General features: G+C 45.5%; 2 pseudogenes; both read left to right on the forward strand.

Annotated features, from left to right (window-relative positions):
- The first annotated feature begins 18,048 nt into the window (after positions 1-18,048).
- Positions 18,049-18,278, forward strand: LOC139260644 (U2 spliceosomal RNA; annotated as a pseudogene).
- A 152-nt stretch (positions 18,279-18,430) lies between these two features.
- On the forward strand, positions 18,431-18,634 carry LOC139260632 (U2 spliceosomal RNA; annotated as a pseudogene).
- The last annotated feature ends 2,464 nt before the right edge of the window (positions 18,635-21,098 follow it).

Genomic DNA, 21,098 nt, shown 5'->3' on the forward strand with positions numbered 1-21,098 from the left:
CTCCTGTACACTGTACATATACCCTAGAAATGCACACCCTTACCAGAGGGGGTGAACTTGTGGGAGACACTCCTCACCTGGGTTTACAGGTATAAAAGGGGAGGTCCCACCCAGGGTCAGCACTCCTCGGTCCTGGGAATAAAGGTTAAGGTCACGTAGTGACTGTATCTGCAGTACATGCCTCGTGTGAATTTGTAGTAAGGTGCAGGGACATCACATTTGCCGACGAGAAACGGGAATCACCGAACCACGAGGATGGCTACCGGTAGCACAGAGGAACGTTATGGTGTGGGTGAGGACTGGGACGACTTCGTGGAGAGACTCCAGCAGAGCTTTGTCACGAAGGACTGGCTGGGAGCGGCAGCGGCTGACAAGCGGAGGGCGCATCTACTGACCAGCTGCGGGACATAGACGTATGCGCTGATGAAAGACCTGCTCGCACCCCAAAAGCCAGCGGACAAGTCCTTTGAAGAGCTCAGCCAGCTGATCAGTGAGCATCTCAAGCCGGTGAGTAGCATACACATGGCCCGGCACCGGTTCTACACACACTGGTGTCGGGAGGGACAAAACATCTCCGACTTCGTTGCAGACCTGTGGCACTTGGCCAGTCTCTGTAAGTTCACAGACGCCTGCAGGGGGGAGATGTTAAGGGATTTCTTCATTGAGGGCATTAATCATGCCGGGATTTTCAGGAAGCTCATAGAGACCAAGGACTTGACTTTAGAAGGGGCGGCGTTGATAGCTCAGACCTTCATGGCAGGGGAAGAGGAGACCAAGCTAATTTACGTGTGCAGCCCTGGTCCCAACGTGGCGATGGACCAGGGAGTTAACATGGTGAACGCGGCTCGGGACTCCGCAGGCAGGCAAGGGCATTTCAAAACCGCCCAGGCAGCAACAGACTCTAGGGTGGGCCTGCAACAGGGACAATGGAAAGGGGATCGACAATTCACGCCATCACGAGGAACAATGCGTCCCGCGATGGGACCATTAACACCCACCATCAGAGTGCCTAGAAACAACCAAATGGGCAATCAGAGAGGAATGCCTGGTAACAGTCCTTTTGTTAACAACAATCTCAGCTCATGCTGGAGGTGCGGGGGTAGACACACTGCGAAAAGCTGCAGGTTTCTGCAATATACCTGTAGGATTTGTAACGTCAGTGGACATTTGGCCAGGATGTGCAAAAAGGCTGTAGCGAGGCTAATCTGCGAGACAGAGGAACCAGACGAGGGGTCTGCAATGCAGGATGATGCCTGGGGAAAAGCCATGGATGCTGAAGTTCAGCGGGTTCATGTGGCTGACGTCCACAGCTCATACACTAAAACGCCACCCAAGATGATGAAAGTTTTATTGAATGGCATCCCGGTGTGCATGGAGCTGGATACAGGAGCTAGCCAGTCACTTATGAGTGGCCAACAATTTGAGAGACTATGGCCACACAGAGCTAGCAGGCCCAAACTGGAACGCATTGACATGCAGCTACAGACGTACACCAAAAAGATCATCCCAGTGCTGGGCAGTGCAAACTTGGTGGTAACACATAATGGATCACAGAACCAGCTACCACTCTGGATCGTCCTGGGAAATGGCCCCGCGCTCTTGGGGAGGAGTTGGCTAGCCGAGATGAATTGGAAATGGGGAATGTGCACGCCATTTCATCTGTGGAGCGAAGTTCATGCTCACAGGTCCTACAAAAATTCGGGTCACTGTTTCAACCTGATGTCGGAACGTTCAAGGGCACCAAAGTAGTGATATGCATCACTTCAGACGCCAGACCAGTGCACCACAAAGCCAGAGTGGTGCCGTATGTGATGCGTGAGAAAATTCAAAGTGAATTGGACAGGCTGCTCAGAGAGGGCATAATTTCGGCCGTTGAATTCAGCAACTGGGCAAGTCCCATCGTTCCTGTCCTTAAAGCAGATGGCTCGGTCAGGATGTGTGGCGACTACAAAGCCACCATCAACCGAGTGTCGCTGCAAGACCAATACCCGCTCCCGAGAGTGGAGGACCTTTTTGCCACGCTGGCAGGTGGCAAGCTGTTCACGAAGCTGGACCTCACTTCAGCCTACATGACTCAGGAACTGGCTGAAGAATCCAAGCTTCTGACCACCATCATGATGCACATTCTTATGCTTTTGCATATTTGGGAAAACCTGACACTAGAACCTTGTCCTGAGAGGTGTGCCATATCGCAACTTTAGAATTGCTGTGAAGTGGGATGTTGCAACATAACTCCAGAGTTAGGTCCTTGCCTAAGTCCCTGGAGGAGATAATTGTACTCTGTTTGGAATTACCAAACATGGTGTCAAACTTGATTTAGGAGAGTCCATTGGAATTCCTATATATCATTTGTAAAGGGCTCAAGTTTTGGACTCCCGCTAGAACAGCGCACATCGGAGAGGCCCGCCTAATTTGTAGAACAAAAGTTGTGCCGAATACTTACCTCGCGATTCTCCGATATCTGCAGGCCCATTTCCAGCTTGGCGCGGCGCAGCAGGAGCTGCTGGGGGCGCAGCTACAGCCCTACGCCAAAAACAGTGCCAGCAGCTACGCGCATGCTCAGTAGCTCCTGGCCCTCCCAGCGCGTCCTGTCTCCGGGCGATGACGCTTTCCCAGGCCGAAGGGACATCGGCCCTATCCCGGGCCGAGTGGCCCCGCCTGAAGTCCTCCGTGGCAGCCCGGCATTGGTGGCGGCGGCGCCAGGGCCCGTTCAGCCTCCCTCCCATTCAACCCCCCCCAGTTCAGCACCCCCCAGTTCAGCCCCCCTTCTTCCCCCCCATTCAGCTCCCCCTCCCTCTCTCCCTCCCCCTCACTCCTCCCCTCCCCCTCCCCCTCTTCCCCTCCCCCTCTCTACCCCCTCTCCCCCCTTCTCTCCCTCTCTCCCCCTCCCCCCCTCTCCTCCCCCTCCTCCTCTTCCCCTCCCCCTCTCTCCCCCCCACCCCCTTCTCTCCCCCCACACCTCGCTGTCAGAAACAGAGAGAGACACTGACAGAGACAGAGAGAGAAACACTGACAAGAGACAGAGAGAGAGAGACACTAGAGGGACCCTGTTCCAGTATGATTTTGGAGGGCTCTCGGTGCTGCAGTAGATGAGTAGAAAGTTAATTTTTTATTTATTGATTGATTGTTTATTATTTTTTTTATTTTTTATTTTTTTATTTTTTTTGATTGATTTATTGGTTGATTTATTGATTTATTTATCATTTATTATTGATGATGGCTCTTTATTCGTAAAAGTGAAGTGTTTAATGTTTGTAAACCCCCCTCCCCTGCCCCACCCCATCTCTCGTTCCCTATGCCTGATTTATAAGTGTAGGCAAGGTTTTTCTGAGCGTACAAAAATCTACACTTGCTCCATTCTAAGTTAGCTTGGAGTAAGTTTTTACTGCCTAAACTCGCAAAACAGGCGTAAGTGATTGGACACGCCCCCTTTTGAAAAAAAAATCTGTTCTACAATGAAACTATTCTAACTCACTAGAACTGGAGCAAACTTAATGCCGAGAATTGCAATTTCTAAGATGCTCCATTCTAAACTAGTTGCTCCAAAAAAATAGGAGCAACTCAGGCCGAAACTTGAACCCAAAAAGTGGAGACACCCCCACCTCTGTTCTCAATATATCTACATTTTGACAGCAGAGGGTATAGCATGTGCAGAGCTCTTTCCTGGATCTATCTGTGAATGGATCAGAGACTGTGAATGGATCAGCCACTGATCAGAGACTGGTAGCGATAATGTAACTGCATTCTGTAGTTAGTCTTTACAAATATGTATCAATTAGTTATTCTTTAAATACACACCAGGATTTTGTCAACCTATTTGAAGTACATAGCCCTCTGTTAATGTCATAAACTACAAAGATATGACTCTAGTACCTGTACTCAAATAAAAGGACTTGTGCAGATACAGCTATTCACACCTGAACGTTATAAGTAATCCTGACACTTGTTATTGTCAAAGACTTGCTTTGTTTACAGATCTGCTAGTTCTGCAATAGCAGGACATCATTAACTCTTTGACCTAATATTCAAATATTCTGGTGTTATCTATCTTTAAATTATAGGAGGAAACAATGACAACTTTAGTTGAACATAAAAGCGGTGTTTAAGAAGACAAAACTAATTGAAGAATACTGTTGATGGACAGAAACCAAATGACTGCAGGTCAGCTTCTGTCTGATGAAACACACTTGACATTTTGTTGCTTATTTCAAGGAAAATAATATAAAGAATTATGAGGTAGGCTCTAGAATGTCGTATAAAGGAAACAAAGTTAACAGTGTGAATTGCATCGAGTCAGTTTTGAAGAATATAGTTTCAACATAGGATATAAAAATATAAGAAATTAATTTAGAATAATAGCCTAAATAGGCAAAGAAGACTTTACTGGATTGCAAGAGGTATAAACCAGTAAATATTACCTAAAGGATTCTGGAGCATTCTTCAGTTGCTGTAGTAATCTGACTTAAAAGATTCAGGGCTAGAACCTCCACTTTTAAGCATATCGCCCAAAAATGGGCGTTATTTCCGGCGTAGGTGGTAAGAAAGGGTTTTCAGATCGCCAGCTTCTCGCCCATTCTCAAAGCACCTAGTCTCCATTTTTGAAAATGGGCGTTACCGTGAGCGATATGAAATGGGCGGCAGCGTTACATTTTTTTGACCTTCTGCCGTAAAGTGTGGCCGTCCTTAGCAACGGCATGGCAACGCTCGATTCCCGTGATTCAGGAAGCCAAGGGTCATCATGACATGTGCAGAAGAGGCGACAGAGAAAAAGGAAGCTCAGAGGGACTGAAGGCGTGTCTGGGTGTGGTGTGGCTGCTTTGGGAGGAAGGAGGGAGACTTTAGAGCTTCACAGCAAGTAGGCAAACAAAAATTAGCTGTTACCAGCCACATATTTGCTTGAATTTGGCCTATAATGGAGAGAGAGGAGGAGGCATCACAGCATGCACGGAGGGCAGAGTCTGGATGAATGGGTCCTTTTCGGGTTGGAGGTCGGTGGTTGGTGGTGTGCCGCGGGGATCGGTGCTCGGACCACAACTGTTTGCGGTGTACATGGACGGCCTGGAAGAGGGGACAGAGTGTGGTGTGGCGGGGTTTGCGGGTGACACGGGGATTGGTGGGGGGGGCGGGTTGTGTGGAGGGCGCGGGGAGGCTGCGAAGGGATTTGGATGGGTTGGGCGAGTGGGCTGGGGTTTGGTAGATGGAGTGCAGTGTCGAGGGGGTGGGGTCGTCCACCTTGGGGAAGGAAAACAGTGAAGGGGAAAATGGGGAGAGGTTGCTGCATGCTGCGGTGCGGGGGGGCCTGGGGGTCCTTGTACATGGATCCCGAGGAGTTGGTTTGCGGGTGCAGCGGGTAATCGGGGGGGCGGGTGGAATGTTGGCCTTCATTGCGGGAGGGATGGAGTGCAGGGGCGGGGAGGTCCTGCTGCAACTGTGTAGGGTGTTGGTGGGGCCGCATCTGGAGTGCTGCTTGCGGTTTTGGTCGCCTTGCTTGGGGAGGGATGTGCTGGCTTTGGGGGGGGTGCAAAGACGGTTCGCTGGGCTGGTTCCGGAGATGGGGGGGTTGCCTTGTGATGGTGGATTGAGTGGACTGGGTCTTTGCTCGTTGGAGTTCGGAGGGATGGGGGGTGATCTTGTGGAGGCATTTGGAATGGTGAGGGGGGTGGACGGGATGGAGGCGGAGAGGTTGTTTCCACTGGTTGGGGAGGCTGGGGCTGGGGGGCGCAGCCTCGGAGTATGGGGGAGCCGGTTTGGAGCCGAGTTGGGGGGGAGTTTCTTCTCCCAGGGTGTTGTGAGTCTGGAGTTCTCTGCCCGGGGAGGCGGTTGAGGCTAGCTCATTGAGTGTGTTCGAATCGCAGATGGATGGATTTTTGACCAATGGGGGGGTTGGGGGTTGTGGGGAGCGGGCGGGTGGGTGGGGCTGGGTCCACGGCCAGATCAGCTGTAATCTTGTTGGGTGGCGGAGCGGGCTCGAGGTGCTAGATGGCCTGCTCCTGTTCCTAAATCTTATGTTCTTATTAATGTTGGGGAAGTCCAGAGCCAGGGGTCACAGTCTAGGGATAGGGGGTGGGCCATTTGGGACTGAGATGAGGAGAGGCTTCTTCATCCAGAGCGTGGTGGGCCTGTGGAATTCTCTACCACAGAGAGTTGTTGGGGCCAGTTCATTCGATATATTCAAGGGGGAGTTAGATGTAGTCCTTACTACTAGGGGGATCAAGGGGTATGGCGAGAAAGCAGGAATGGGGTACTGAAGTTGCATGTTCAGCCATGAATTCATTGAATGGCGGTGCAGGCTCGAAGGGCCGAATGGCCTACTCCTGCACCTATTTTCTATGTTTCTATGTTTCTATGCTGTGGAGACTGATGCTGGAGAGAGCAGTGAGGTGGGAGATGAGCACATTGGAGGGCACAAAAGAGCCAGGAGGTTCTCGGACGAGGCAAGTGCCTCCCTCCTGCAGGAGGTCGAGTTACGCTGGGGTGATTTGACACAGGGAGGGCGTGGGAAGTCCATCCCAAAGGCCTACCAGAGGATATGGGCCGAGATAGTAGAGGTGGTCTCGTCGGCGACCAACGAGGTGCATGAGGGCAATCAATGCCGCAAAAGATGGAACAAACTTGTGGGGTCTGCAAGAGTAAGTATTACATTGATTTACATGTACTTATGTATTTATATAATTTGATTTGTAACAGTCATGAGTGACTATCATCGCATGTGAGGCCTTTCACTTTTACCGGGAATGTTTTACTCAAAGCCTGCGGTCACGGGGTACGTCTTTAGGTAAAAAATGATAATTTTCATAATAATCATGATTACATCTGTCGGTTATGTGTTGTATCAGTCTCTGTGATAGTACTGAGCAATGATATCGCGCAATGATCTCATGCCATGTCGTTCTGTCACCTTTTACGGAAGAAGCTATCGCCGATGAGGTCTGTGCAGAGGCGAACAGGTGGGGGCCACCAGTCACCAGTGACATCACTGACATGGAGGAGCGGGTACTCGCATTCGTGGGGAAGCACACCTGGACAGCCACGGATACATTATAGAAACATAGAAGCATAGAAAATAGGTGCAGGTGTAGGCCATTCGGCCCTTCGAGCCTGCACCACCATTCAATAAGATCATGGCTGATCATTCACCTCAGTACCCCTTTCCCACTTTCTCTCCGTACCCCTTGATCCCTTTAGCCGTAAAGGCCATATCGAACTCCCTCTTGAATATATCTAACGAACTGGCATCAACCACTCTCTGCGAAAGAGAGTTCCACAGGTTAACAACTCTCTGAGTGAAGAAGTTTCTCCTCATCTCAGTCCTAAATGGCTTACCCCTTATCCTTAGACTGTGACCCCTGGTTCTGGACTTCCCCAACATCGGGAACATTCTTCCAGCATCTAACCTGTCCAGTCCCATCAGAATTTTATATATTTCTATGAGATCCCCTCTCATTCTAAACTCCAGTGAATACAGGCCCAGTCGATCCAGTCTCTTCTCATATGTCAGTCCTGCCATCCCAGGCATGTCTGGTGAAGCTTCGCTGCACTCCCTCAATACAAGGACGTCCTTCCTCAGATTAGGAGACCAAAACTGGACACAATATTCCAGGTGAGGCCTCACCAAGGCCCTGCACAGCTGCAGCGAGACTGCCCTGCTCTTATACTCAAATCCCCTAGCTATGAAGGCCAACATGCCATTTGTCTTCTTCACCGCTTGCTGCACCTGCATGCCAACCTTCAATGACTGATGTACCATTACACGCAGGTCTCGTTGCACCTCCCCTTTTCCTAATCTGCCGCCATTCAGATAATATTCTGCCTTCATGTTTTTGCCACCAAAGTGGATAACCTCACATTTATCCACATTATACTGCATCTGCCATGCATTTGCATACTCACCTAACCTGTCCAAGTCACCCTGCAGCCTCTTAGCATCCTCCTCACAGCTCACACCGCCATCCAGCTTAGTGTCATCTGCAAACTTGGAGATATTGCTCTCAATTCCTTCACCAAATCATTGATGTATATTGTAAATAGCTGGGGTCCCAGCACTGAGCCCTGCAGCACCCCACTAGTCACTGCCTGCCATTCTGAAAAGGACCCGTTTATCCCTACTCTCTGCTTCCTGTCTGACAACCAGTTCTCTATCCATGTCAATGCATTACCCCCAATACCATGTGCTTTAATTTTGCACACCAATCTCTTGTGTGGGACCTTGTCAAAAGTCTTTTGAAAGTCCAAACATCCACTGATTCTCCCTTGTCCACTCTACTCGTTACATCCTCAAAAAATTCCATAAGATTTGTCAGGCATGATTTCCCTTTCATAAATCCATGCTGACTTGGACGGATCCGGTCGTCGCTTTTGAAATGCGCTGCTATTTCATCTTCAGTAATTAATTCCAACATTTCCCCCACTACTGATGTCAGGCTAACCCATCTAGAATTCTCCGTTTTCTCTCTCCCTCCTTTTTTAAAAAGTGGTGTTACATTAGCTACCCTCCAGTCCATAGGAACTGATCCGGAGTCGATAGACTGTTGGAAAATGTTCACCAATGCATTACTATTTCTAGGGCCACTTCCTTAAGTACTCTGGGATGTAGACTATCAGGCCCTGGGGATTTATCGGCCTTCAATCCCATCAATTTCCCTAACACAATTGCCTGGCTAATAAGGATATCCTTCAGTTCCTCCTTCTCGCTAGACCCTCGGTCCCCTAGTATTTCCAGAGCATTATTTGTGTCTTCCTTAGTGAAGACAGAACCAAAGTATTTGTTCAATTGGTCTGCCATTTCTTTGTTCCCCATTATAAATTCACCTGATTCTGACTGCAAAGGACCTACGTTTATCTTCACTAATCTTTTTCTCTTCACATATCTATAGAAACTTTTGCAGTCAGTTTTTACATTCCCAGCAAGTTTCCTCTCGTACTCTATTTTCCCCTCCTAATTAAACCCTTTGTCCTGCTCTGCTGAATTCTAAATTTCTCCCAGTCCTCAGGTCTACTGCTTTTTCTGGCCAATTTATATGACTCTTCCTTGGATTTAACACAATCCTTAATTTCCCTTGTTAGCCACGGTTGAGTCACCTTCCCGTTTTATTTTTACTCCAGACAGTGATGTACAATTGTTGAAGTTCATCCATGTGATCCTTAAATGTTTGCCATTGCCTATCCAACATCAACCCTTTAAGTATCATTTGCCAATCTATTCTAGCCAATTCACGTCTCATACCATCGAAGTTACCTTTCCTTAAGTTCAGGACCCTAGTCTCTGAATTAACTGTGATACTTTCCATCTTAATAAAGAATTCTACCATATTATGGTCACTCTTCCCCAAGGAGCCTCGCACAACAAGATTGCTAATTAGTCCTTTCTCGTTACACAACACCCAGTCTAGGATGGCCAGCTGTCTAGTTGGTTCCTCGACATATTGGTCTAGAAAACCATCCCTAATACACTCCAGGAAATCCTCCTCTACCGTACTGCTACCAGTTTGGTTAGCCCAATCTATATGTAGATTAAAGTCGCCCATGATAACTGATGTACCTTTATTGCACGCATCCCTAATTTCTTGTTGGATGCTGTCCCCAACCTCACTACTACTGTTTAATGGTCTGTATAGAATTTCCACGAGCGTTTTCTGCCCTTTGATATTCCGCAGCTGTACCCAAACAGATTCCACATCATCCAAGCTAATGTCCTTCCTTACTATTGCGTTAATTTCTTCTTTAACCAGCAACGCTACCCCACCTCCTTTTCCTTTCTGTCTATCCTTCCTGAATGTTGAATACCCTGGATGTTGAGTTCCCAGCCTTGGTCACCCTGGAGCCATGTCTCCGTAATCCCAATTATATCATATTCGTTAATAGCTGCCTGCGCAGTTAATTTGTCCACCTTAATACGAATATTCCTCGCATTGAGGCACATAGCCTTCAAGCTTGTCTTTTTAACACATTTTGTCCCTGAAGTGATGCCACGTGAGTAAAGCCTATACCATTGCGTGATGTAAAGTCAAGAAATGCCACACCCACTCATATCCGAATAATCATATATGATGGATGATTTCCAAAATTGTCATAAAAATAATGATGGCCTAATGAAAATCATTGCACTGCAAATGTGTTGATGGTCATGAAATGTGATGTCTGCGATGATTTTGAGAGCGGTGGTGCTTTTGTCATGCATATGTGTGTAGTGCTGAACATTCAGGAAGGATAGACAGGAAGGAAAAGGAGGTGGGGTAGCATTGCTGGTTAAAGAGGAAATTAACGCAATAATAAGGAAGGACATTAGCTTGGATGATGTGGAATCTGTATGGCTGGAGCTGCGCAATACCAAGGGCAGAAAACGCTAGTGGAGTTGTATACAGACCATCAAACAGTAGTAGTGAGGTTGGAGACAGCATCAAACAAGAAATTAGGGATGTGTGCAATAAAGGTACCGCAGTTATCATGGACAACTTTAATCTACATCTGGATTTCCTGGAGTGTATTAGGGATGGTTTCCGAGACAAATGTGTCGAGGAACCAACTGGAGGGCTGGCCATCCTAGACTGGGGTGATGTGTAATGAGAAAGGACTAATTAGCAATCTTGTTGTGCAAGGCCCCTTGGGAAAGAGTGACCATAATATGGTAGAATTCTTTACTAAGATGGAGAGTGACACAGTTAATTCAGAGACTAAGGTCTCTGAATTGGCTAGAATAGACTGGCAAATGATACTTAAAGGGTTGACGGTGGATAGGCAATGGCAAACATTTAAAGATCACATGGATGAACTTCAACAATTGTACATCCCTGTCTGGAGTAAAAATAAAGCGGGAAAGGTAGCTCAACCGTGGCTAACAAGGGAAATTAAGGATAGTGTTAAATCCAAGGAAGAGGCATATAAATTGGCCAGAAAAAGCAGCAAACCTGAGGACTGGGAGAACTTTAGAATTCGGCAGAGGAGAACAAAGGGTTTAATTAGGAGGGGGAAAATAGTGTATGAGAGGAAGCTTGCTGGGAACATAAAAACTGACTGCAAAAGTTTCTATAGATATGTGAAGAGAAAACGATGAGTGAAGATAAACGTAGGTCCCTTGCAGTCAGATTCAGGTAAATTTATAATGGGGAACAAAGAAATGGCAGACCAGTTGAACAAATACTTTGGTTCTGTCTTCACGAAGGAAGACACAAATAACGCTCCGAAATAACTAGGGGCCCGAGGGCCTAGTGAGAAGGAGGAACTGAAAGAAATTCTTATTTGGTGGGAAATTGTGTTAGGGAAATTGATGGGATTGAAGGCTGATAAATCCCCGGGGCCTGATAGTCTGCATCCCAGAGTACTTAAGGAAGTGGCCCTAGATTAGTGGATGCATTGGTGATCATTTTCCAACAGTCTATCGACTCCGGATCAGTTCCTATGGACTTGAGGGTAGATAATGTAACACTACTTTTTAAAAAAGGAGGGAGAGAGAAAATGGGTATTTATAGATCGGTTAACCTGACATCAGTAGTGGGAAAAATGTTGGAATCAATTATTAAAGATGAAATAGCAGGGCATTTGGAAAGCAGTGACAGGATCAGTCCGAGTCAGCATGGATTTATGAAAGGGAATTTTTTGAGGATGAGACAAGGGAGAACCAATGGCTGTGGTGTATTTGGACTTTCAAAAGGCTTTTGACAAGGTCTCACACAAGAGATTGGTGTGCAAAATTAAAGCACATGGTATTGGGGGTAATGTACTGAAATGGATAGAGAACTGGTTGGCAGACAGGAAGCAGAGAGTCGGAATAAACGTATCCTTTTCACAATGGCAGGCAGTGACTAGTGGGGTGCTGCAGGGACTCCAGCTGTTTACAATATACATTAATGATTTAGATGAAGGAATTTCAGTGGTAAAATGGGCGTTAAGTGGACGTTAAGCATGCAAAAAAAGTGGAGGTTCTAGCCCAAAGAGTTCCAAGTGCTGTGTAAGCAGCAGTCAAGAACAGGAGATAAGTGAATGATAAAAGAAAGAATGACTACAAATGTTTTTTATCAAGCCAATGAAAGACTTGACACTAAGCCGCAGAAAGTCCATAATAGTTTAGCAGGATGGGTATTATAGTTATAGATAATAACAAAGGAACAAGCAGCACAAATTGTCTTTTAAATGTGTAGGCTATTGGTTTAAGTCAAATCCAAATAAACTAATGCAGGGCTGAATCTTGTGCAATAAATCAAATACCCAGAATACAGTAAACTTAGTTCAGGTAAACTCTGAAATATACTCATAGAAGAATAATGGCCATCAAATAGCAGTGCAAGAGTTAGGGAAATGACTGAAAGCACAGTTAAATAAATCGTTTTTAGGAGGCTTTTAAAGATAAAGAGAAATGTCGTAAGCAGGAGAGTTTAGAGAGGGTGAAGAGTCTCAGAGAGTAGGACTGAGACATCTGAAAGCTCTTCCACCTGTGGTTAAGTGGAGGAAGGGGTGAATACACAGAAGACTGGAGTCAGATGATTGCAGCGTATAGGCTAGGGCATAGGGCTGTAGGAGGTTGTAGAGGTAGAGAGCAGTGAAGCTGTAGAACAATTTGTAAGTAAGAGTGACAATTTGTACCTCACCTCTGTTTATGATGGAAAGGTTGAGGGTGTGGTGTATGAGAGGGAGTTGATGTGCAGGATGAGGTTGAGTAAGGACAAGAGACAGGCAAGTCAGAGAGAAAAAAGGGGAATTTAGGTGAAGTTTGAAATTGCTGGGGATAAGGAGATGCCTGGTGCAGAAATTAAGCAAGGAGAATAGGATGGCGATATCAGTGCAGTAATCATTATGGTTCATGAGGAGCCTGCTAGAGTTCGAGTTTAAGTGGAAGAGTTTGAGATGCTTGAACTGGGAAAAGGTGCCAGAAGAGTAGAAGGAGAAGCTGAGATGTGACCTCAGTGAAAATCATGGTGCTGTCAATTCAGTTTGGGCAGGGGAACACAGTAGAATATGTAATGAAACAGGATAAGTTTCAATGATGGGAAGGAGTCACTGCCTATGAGCCTGGCCCAGGATATCAATAGATTCCTTCAAAAGGTGTTTGTGACAATAGAGTGAGAACCATTCGTAGTTGATGGGGATTCCATCTTGGTAAGAACAATGCAAATTTCCCAACCTGTAGCATGGTTACAGGGGCCAGGTGGCTCTAAAGTGGTCCCCAGGCTGGTTTGAAATCACAGTGCAATTTGCAGTGGGGCCACTCTAGGGAATTCACTGTAGTCCACCACAGCTGGCTATTCAAAGGTATTCATGACAGTTTGGAAAATTGACGTTTTCAGACTATACTTCCATTTAAAATATTTGTGTGTCACGGCCTGGGCCTGGCCACCCAGTCACTGTGTTGCACTTTCAATCTGCCCTCACCTTAATTCCTGCACTATAATTATTGATCAATTTATTGGTGATTAAAAAAGAAATCCTTTTCCCCCACAATACTTACCACAAAATTAATTCTGACTGAGCCTGTCTTACTGACCAGCTTGTCCACTGCTGAACCTCACGGTATGCCTCTCACCCCTCGACAACACTCACTGCTCCTTGCTGGATGCTGTTCCTCCTCCCTGCTGCTCCGCTCTTGATACTCCTTCTTTCTGCTCCCCATTGCTGCAACTGTTTCTCTGTATCCACCAGATCAGCCAATTACAGAGGGGTTACCACACTATAGGCAATTTGAATTGAGGAAAAGAACTTGCAAAACCTATGTAGCTACACCTCCGGAACAGAATGTGGCTTGAAAGATGTGGTTTGGCCACTCTGATATAAGTCTAAAGTTAAAATTTCACCCATTATTTTCGATTTGAATAGAATCCACGTAATTGAATACATTTTCCTGCTTTCTTTGCACAAGCGTTCTGCCTTTGGACTAGTTAGTTGCTTATTTCATAAAAGGTCAAGCTCTTGATTAAACAATCTAAATTCCTCACTAATCTGACAGCAGCATCTGCTATTTTCGGAGGTAAGGATGCTAAAAGCAAATTGAGAACTAAAATGCTTAATTGTTGTGTTATATTTTGTTCCTTTCCCTGAATACTTAAAAAATTGCAGTCCAAATGTGGGAAGTAAAAGATTTGTCCTTACCTCGTGTCGCAAAGCTGATGCGGAAAGGAGTTTTCGCTGATAGACATATATAGGAAAAGGTATACAGAGAGTTAATACTAAGTAAATTTGGTCGAGATATTAAAAATATGAAGTTATGATTTTTTTGCCCCTTCACTTTCCCTTTCTCAGTCCTCCCATGGCATGTGCCATTCCCCAGCCAAGCTGGCAACCTGCTTCCAAGTGTCTGCCAATATAACCTGCAAGGGCAAAGAACAGCCTGTGCAACCCTTATTCTTATTTATTCTTCTTCCCTGTGGATACGCACTTGACATCCCTTGCCATCTCCCACTGATGGCTTGGATGAGATCAGTAACTCACCATGTGGGGAATCAAATTCCTAGCACTTCATGACACATCATATTGGAGTATCATCATGTGCTGTGTAATTGGATTTAACGCACGAGTATTTGTGAGCAGAGTTATGCAGTATGGCATTTCATAGAAACAGAGAAACTACGAATGGGGAAGAGTAATAAGCTTGTAAAGTTTCAGGAGAAAAAGGATCTTCAGAGAAGAAACTTTCATATGTATGATTAGATTGGAGGAACTAAACCAGAATGGTACATAAATGTTAAAGAAGAACAAAGAATAAGTTCATTTGTTGCTACCTTGCAAGCCAGTTGTTCGAAGTTAATCAGCCTGTGGGATCCCAAAGCAAATTTACCCATGTACCTATAGTGACACCAGTATAGCTTGGTTTGGAGAACACTAATAACAGTTGAGTATTCCTGCATTTACACTATTATCAATCAGTGGACCTCCTAGGTTAGGATTGGGAACTTAACCTGAGAGTGACAGAAGCGGTATACACCTTCACCTTTTTAATGAGTCCCTGCTTATATCGACTTTATTTTATATTTCTTTACTCGGCAACACTGTACTACAATCCTTGTAACACTGATATGATCAGATAATATTTAGTATGGTATCAAATCCTGATTTAATAAAAAAAGAGATTGCTTTGATAGTTAAAATGTAACAATCTGTTCTTCGAGACAACAACTGATTCTTGCATTGGTCATTTACCATAGCAACCGTATCTGCAGAGATTTAAGCAATGTGTGAGCACATGTACCATACTGGGGAATTGAGGGTAAGTCAACCAATCGAAGCATTTCCTGCTGCAGTGTATAACATTGTTACTGTTCAATCAGAGCTTTGAAATATGCAAGAAATGTATTCATTTCCTGAAGAAAACAGGCATATTTTCATCTTTTAAAAATTGCATCAGCTTCACCTCAGGCTGAGGAAACCACAGAACAAATCACAGTGTCAGCCTGTCTCATTGGGATAACCTCAATCATGACAAGATCTGATCGGTTGAGTGTGAAGGGATGGTCAAGAGCCAACGTGTGGAACTATCCAACAGATATGATCAAATCAACATTTAAATTGAGCAAGCAGTTTATCATCGTATCAAGGAAAGATGGCTATGGGGAATTCTAGTAAGTGTCCATTAACCTTAAATAATTGTTTTCAGATTTTTAATGGGAAAAAAAATCTGCCGTGAACTGACACCTGTTGGCAAAATATAGTTATAAATGGGTGTTATGGTTATTACTGCTATCTGGATAGAATCCCAATAATACCATGTGCCTTAATATTATCAACAATTCTCCAAGTGGCACCTTATCAAGTGCCTTTTGAAAATCCATATACACTACATCCACTGTATTTTCTTGATTGCACATAAAGATTCCTAACAGTATATTTGTAAATGCAAACTTGAAAATTCAATGAAAAATGTGTTAAGTTGGAAAAAAAAAACTAATTGGATACAAAGGAGAGGAAAAAAGGGAAGGGTACTGTGACATGTCTTTGACCCTTTTTCATTTCCCTGGAATTTCCAGGGCTTTCCCAAGACGGAAAAACCTACAACAAGCATAAGCAAAGAGTAGCCATGCTGACGAGGTGGAAGGGGACTTTCCTGGCCGTCTCACCTCATGTTACATTCACAACACCAGAAGTGCATTCATTTTGAAGGAAACCTGGAGAAGTTGGCCTTAGGCCTTGTGCCCGGCCCCTCCGAAAGCATAGGTCAGAGAGGGGCGGGCAGCAAAAACTGTCGGACCCAAGATAAAAGTCCCTTTTTTATTTTCAGGGACAGGGATCTGCACCGGAGAGCATCTGCCTGCTGTTTTTAAACAGTAGCCTGCACTGGTGTTTCTGGGCACAAGGTTCATCCAGAGGAAAGGCCTCCAACAATAAAGTAATGACCTGACCTCAGAAATACAGAAGGGTTCAGGTCATTGCTGGCACATTGCCTGCCTGGAGCCCAAGCAAGGGGAGACAGGAAAATTGTCCTCGAGATCTATTATGTAAGTGTTCTGTACACTTTAAGTGATGTGAAAGGCCTGCCAGTATAGTTTCATGCCTGGGGACTTGCACAGATTACCTCTCCAATCCTACATTCTTGCACAGAATGCGCTTTTTGTAATATTAGAAACTCTTTAATTAAATACATTTCTCCTAGTGACAAAGTAGAACTAGGAAGCAGAGGTCATTTTTGTAAAGGTGCAACAGGGCCTACGTGAAAACATCATTTTCTAATTTGTACGTTGCTGGGTTTGTCCATATTCTGGCAATTCACAGCCATTCAACACTGGGTCAGCAGTAACAGTTCACATGCTATCATGCAAAATGTAAAAAATAAACTGTAGCAGTATGGTCTGCCTTAGAAATAATCTGTAACGACACTTCCTTTCCCTGCTCCCTACCATGGCTCATTCCCACTTCCAGCATCAGTGCACTGTCTGTTGGTTGTTCAAAAGGCCACCAATCTGGCAATCAGTTGTGGTGGATAAAAGCACGGAGCATCTGAGGTAGAATATGACAGATGGTTGATTGCCCTCATACAGCTCGCTCCAGCAGCTGTGGACTCTGTGAAGGTTTACTCACACCCTCGCAATTGTATTGGGCGAGTAATGAGATATTTATTTATAAAGATAAGTTCCTGAACAAGCATCAGCTGTAACTTAGCTCTTGAAATGGGGGTACATCCTTGTAACTTAAGAATATAAGAAATAGGAGCAGGAGTAGGCCTTTGGCCCTTCGAGCTTGCTCCACCATTTATAAGATCATGGCTGATCTGATCTTGCGCTCAGCTCCACTTCCATGCCCACTCCCCATGACCCTTCACTCCTTTATTGTTTAAAAATGTGTCTATCTCTGCCTTAAATATATTCAATGACCTAACCACCACAGCTTTTTGGGGCAGAGAATTCGACAGATTTATGACCCTCTGAGAGAAGAAGTTCCTCTTCATCTCAGTCCTAAATGGGCGACCCCTTATTCTTAAACTATGCCCCCTAGTTCTAGATTCCCCCACGAATGGAAACATCCTCTCAGTATCTACCTTGGTCGAGGCCCCTCAGTATCTTAAACGTTTCAATAAGATCACCTCTTATTTTTCTAAACACTAATGAGTATAGGCCCAACCTTGTAAGCATCGGCGTAAACATCGACAGCATTGGCATAAACATTTTGGACTTTAAGTTTTGGACATTGCTTTTTCATATTTCAGAAGAGCTGACTTGCCTGGGACAGGCCCAGGCATGATCCACAGGAATACACATCAGGTGGCAAGGGATAGTCTGGGATGGCTGAAAGCAGATGGAAGACCCTTTTGTCATGTAATGGGAACCCATCAGTGAGAGATCAGGTAAACTGGTCAGTGCTCAAGCCATTGAAATGACTGAGAGCCCCGGAGCGTGGGAACCTCAGGACAAAGGAAGTTATTTGGCCACCCAGACTTGTTGGAGCCTTTATCCCCAGAAGGAGCCCAGTAACAAAGGCACAGGCCGAAGATGTGATTCATTGCTCTTTAGTTGGACTGCCTCGGGCAAAGGACCGGTTTTTGGCGCGAGGATTCAGCAAGCATTTTTCAGGTATAAGAGAGGCAGTTTGCTGCCATCTCTCTCCCTCCTCTTATACGCTTGTTTGCTTCATTCAGTGCATTCTCGGCCTTTTGGCTAAGATCTGCATAACTAACCTGACCAGCCACCATGACCTCCGGGTGGTTTCTCCTGGTCAGGAAGGTATATGCTTACATTTTTGTAAACAGGAGGTGGGTGGGATGGCTTGACCCATCCACCTCCACGGAGGTGTGTGGGGGACCTGACCCATCCACCTCCATGGCACGAACCTGGTATTGCAGTACTTCCAGGAACGGTGCAGTGGCTCTAGGCCTTTTGGCTAAGAGCATTGGCGCAGAGTGATCCTTGACTGGTGCAGGGTGACCTCTGGCGTTTGTGACTTGACAAAGAATTGGAAACGATTGGCTACGAATTTATAATAAAAATAAAAAAAATAAAAAAAGAAAAAAAAAAAAATTCAAGAATCGAGCAGCCTTTTGGCTAAGATCATGCGTAACTGACCTGACAGGGGAGTAACCATGACCCCAAAGTGGTTCTCCCTGGATCAGGAAGGTGGTTCTCCTATGCTTTTTGGAAATAGGAGGTGGGTGGGGTGGCTTGACCCATCCACCTCCATGGCACGAACCTGGTATTGCAGTACTTCCAGGAACGGTGCAGTGGCTCTCGGCCTTTTGGCTAAGAGCATTGGCGCAGAGTGATCCTTGATGTGTGCAAGGTGACCTCTGGCGTTTGTGATTTGACAAAGAATTGGAAAGATTGGCTACGAATAAAAAATAAAAAAAAATAAAAATTCAAGAATCGAGCAGTCCGTCTGAGACAGAGAGAAGAAACTATCTACGAGTAAAGAGAGCCTCACTATTTCGACTGGGAAGCTGACCTTGAGACTGGACTTGGAAACCACAGATTGGTACGAAACCAGAAGATACTCCTCATCAGGAGAAGCAGCAAGTAAGCCAGAGGAGTAACTGGTGAGCATTATCCCAGCTCACACCTCCTTTAGACCAGCACATAGTGCGAAGGGGTGTCATGCTATCCCAACCAAGCCTTAGGGGTTTAGTGAGGAAGATCATAGGCGTACGCACAGTCTGTTGGACAGATTCACTGGTGCCCTATTGAGCGAAGCAGGGGTGTTTTAGTCATAGGTACTTTGCGATAGGGACCTGTTCAGATTGTGTGTTGTACTGTGGGTTTTTTTGCGCCACCAGGGTATATTTTACTGGAAGCAGGTGTGTATTTTAACTTGAATAAAAGCATTGTGATGGTTGAGACCGAAAGATCTGTCTATAACTGAGTATTCTGTTCGCTACTATAATTCCCGGGGTCTAGAACTGTTGTAAGGGGGGTGATTCAAAACCACCAAGGGCCAAACCACTTACAACCTGCTCAACATTTCTTCATAAGTCAACCACTTCATCTCAGGAATCAACCTAGTGAACCTTCTCTGCACTGCCTCCAATGCAAGTATATCCCTCCTAAAATAAGGAGACCAAAACTGTATGCAGTACTCCAGGTGTGGTCTCACCAATACCCTGTACAGTCGTAGCAGGACTTCCCTACTTCCCTGCTTCCTAAGTGACCAGGGACTGTATCATGATTCTCACATTCTATTATGTAATGGGATCTGCTTCAGGGATTTCCTTTTGCTCTCTCAGGCCACAGACTGCCATGTTTTTCATTTGATGGTAATCTCTGGACTTTCACTAAGATTTGGTTGCGTCCCAATGTTGTTGGTATCACAGCTGTAATAGCAGTACCTCTAGTATTGCTTTCACTATTGAATAACTCAATGATTGCCCAGGATCTTGACTTCAAGATGGGAAATCACAGCCATACTGCCCATGATTTTCTGTTCATTCATTTTTCAAACGCATATATTTGTAAAATCATCCCTGCTCAGTTCATTTTGTCCTTGAGATGGGTAGGAAGACTCTCCCCTTACTGACCGGGCGGTGATCTTTTCCCGAAATTTCCCCGCTGTAAACTGCCGCTTTCTGGAATTGCCCTGCGGGAGCGGTGCTACCGCAGGTTGGTGCCCCCGACAACTTTTGCTGTCGGTATCCTTTCTGTGGCTGGGTGGCACAGCTGCCCTTAAAGGAGAGGTGGTGCTGCTGCCTACTCCGTTATTTTTTTCTCGGCTGACTGCCAGGTCGGGCTGACAATTATGGCCACGGGTTCGGCTGGGCCACCAACAGGCAGCCCTGGCAGGCCCTCTTGGGTGTTACGTCGCTGGCCTGGCCGAAACCCTCCCTGGTGGTGGCTCAGTGTTTACCACTAAAGTGGCTGCAGAGCTTGCAGCGGCCCTCCCCTTTAACTGATGGGGAGGGACGTTGTCACACACCAGCGCGATGATGTCACCAGCGCGGTGCCGGTGACTTGCCGTCCCGCCCCAACTTCCGTCCCTCTAGTGACGGCCACTCTGCCCCACCCCCACTTCTGCCCCGCTTTCTCTTGATTGGCCACCCCATACATTGGGGTGGATGGAACACATTGAAAACAGTAGGTGCGACTTGTTTCATGAGGTGGGCAATTTCGGCACCCTGATCTCATGCATTGGAAGCACTTTATCAAAACTTGCAACTGATACAACAATAGTGAATGTGGTTAACTGTGAGGAGAACTGCTAATAACTTTAGGAGGACATAGAATGGTTAGTGGATTGAGAAGATGAATGTTGGGTGAAATTTAATGTGGGGAAATATGAGGTGGTACATTTGGGGAGGAAGCATAAAGATAAGTCATATAACTAAATGGTAAAACTTTAAAAAGAGTAGAGAACCAGAAAGACTTGTGGTACAGATACATAAATCTTTGAAAATGTGAGGACAAATTGATGAGGCTGTAAAAAAAATAATTTGGGATCTTAGCTTTTATAAATAGGGATATAGAGTAAAAGCAAAGAGATAATTCTAACCATAATCAAATCATTGGCTAGGTTGCAGTTAAAATATAACATGTGTTGGGTTCCTTACTTTTGGAAGGAAGTCAAGATCATTGAGAGGGTGCAGAAGAACTTTACTTAGATGATACTAACAATGAGAGTTATTATTATAAAGAGAGACTAGAGAAAGTGGGGCCACTTTCATTAGAATAAAAATGGTTAACAGATGATTTGATAGAGATGTTCAA

The sequence above is a fragment of the Pristiophorus japonicus genome, chromosome 3, assembly GCF_044704955.1.
Source record: "Pristiophorus japonicus isolate sPriJap1 chromosome 3, sPriJap1.hap1, whole genome shotgun sequence".
Classification (NCBI taxonomy): domain Eukaryota; kingdom Metazoa; phylum Chordata; class Chondrichthyes; family Pristiophoridae; genus Pristiophorus; species Pristiophorus japonicus.